Here is a 1,861-nt window from a genome sequence, read left to right as displayed (position 1 = left end):
AAAGTAATTCTTAATGATGAGTAAAACTAATCCTACAAGTGCTTTTAGGATTAGTTTTACTCATCATTAAGAATTACTTTTTAATGGTTGCTAGGGTTGGCCATAGTAAATGTCTTGGTTCCATACATACTACACAATCTTGCTTGACTAATTTATAAGCCTGATCTACCATTAATAATAAGAATAATAAAATAATAAGCAGTTATTATTTTGTCCAGGCTGAAAACATAAAATGAAAATAAAAAACAACATTTTTATTCGCCATTTCAGTAATATTTAAGTTCGTTCGGCTCCTAAGGATGCTCCAGGGTTGTGGACAATCTTCACCAGTTTTGAGACGGTCAAACTATTAGGTTTAGCCCCCTTTGCAACCTGGCCTTTGCCCTGTAGGTCAATGAGCCCCCGGAACTTTTTTTGTCTTTTTTTTTTTTTTACTTCTGGTCTGAAATGACCTTTTTGCAATGTGACAGGTGTACCCAAGATGACCTTTCTGCTATTTTTATGGCTGTGGGAGTAGTCAGCAGCACCTGGTACGGCCCGTCCCACTTAGGAAAAATACGCCGAGATGAGAGTATAGGCCAAAATAGTTTGATTTTTGTTTATTTAAGTTAGCTTCTCATATAATCAGCTTAAGTAGCTTCCTCATCTATTTACCATTGATTATTAAACTGTGACAATCTATACAGTCTTCCAAATAATGTTTAAAAAGGTGTAAGTTTTGATGTACTTGTAATGTTAATGTATAATTTTACCAAGTCTAAACATTGCGTCCAGGGCCTACCAGTTCCTCCAATACACTTTTTAGTCTGCTTTTCACAGTACCATTTGTTCTTTCCATCAACCCTGTACTCTAAGGATGATAAGCACAGTGGTTTTTCAATGTCATTCTCACATCACTTGTCACTGTAATCAGTCTATGGAATGTTGTTTTTTGCGCAGATTGAACAAGTTCTACAAAAAATTTTCGAATGAGAAATAAATCTATAAGTAGTACAATACTGATGTACTTGTCCGACCATTCCCCCTGTCGAGACATGTTACACACCATGGCTCGATATTGCAGCCCATTTATATAGATCTTTTGGTAAAATAGGCTTATTGTCAGAGCTTTTATAGATATCATCTATTATAGTTGCTCCTTTCTTCGTCCATAATTCTTTTTCATTTTGTGGACTTGCTTGTTGCATTTCACGTAGAACTTTTGATCACAAGATTGAACTTTCTTCTAAATGCAACACTGTTACTGTTCCTGTCGCTGCTTGTTTGCCATCTTATCAGCGAACGCATTCCCCAGGGACACTCTGTCCGTCCCTGCAGTGTGTGCCGCACATTTGCAGATTGCTAGTTGCTTTGGGAGTTGTACAGCTTCAAGTAATCCTTTCAACAATTCTGCATGTGTCACTGGCTTTCCTGTAGATGTTACCATACCTCTATGCGTCCAATATTGTGCAAAGGTATGAACAGTTGCAAATGCATACTGACTGTCAGTATAAATCGTTACTGTTATATCCTTCATAAGTTTACAGGCTGTGGTAAGAGCGATTAGTTCTGCTGCTTGTGCTGAGTAAAGTGAGGGGAGCTTTTCAGCTTTCAGCACAGTCTTATCAGTTACCACTGCATACCCAGTTTGAGTTCTTCTTAGTTCGTCTTTCTTTGAGGAACCATCTACAAAAAGTATTTCACCTTTCTCTAATGGTAAATCTTTTAGATCACTTCTACTTCTAGCTGTTTGTTCTGCTAAAAAGGTGATAAAAAGGTCATATTTGTCTGTAACAATAGTGCTGATACCACGTGTGGTACTCTTAGTGGTAATGGATAAAATAGTACAATAAGAGCGCTAACTTCAACAGCCATGGAAGCA

The 1,861-nt window shown here is 37.3% G+C and overlaps 1 long non-coding RNA gene across 1 annotated transcript; it reads right to left on the bottom strand.

Moving 5' to 3' along the window:
• Nucleotides 1-157: 157 nt before the first annotated feature.
• LOC106965022 (uncharacterized) lies at nucleotides 158-898 on the bottom strand. The gene is made up of 2 exons (XR_001428541.1): nucleotides 487-898; nucleotides 158-452 (listed from the first exon to the last, which is right to left on the bottom strand). It is a non-coding gene; the product is annotated as an uncharacterized LOC106965022 (long non-coding RNA).
• Nucleotides 899-1,861: the final 963 nt, after the last annotated feature.

This window comes from Poecilia latipinna, unplaced genomic scaffold (genome assembly GCF_001443285.1).
Source record: "Poecilia latipinna isolate Pla-1442-1.1 unplaced genomic scaffold, P_latipinna-1.0 Scaffold1752, whole genome shotgun sequence".
Lineage (NCBI taxonomy): Eukaryota > Metazoa > Chordata > Actinopteri > Cyprinodontiformes > Poeciliidae > Poecilia > Poecilia latipinna.
The sequence above is the reverse complement of the archived record's forward strand: the minus strand, read 5'-3'. Positions and strand labels throughout refer to the sequence as shown.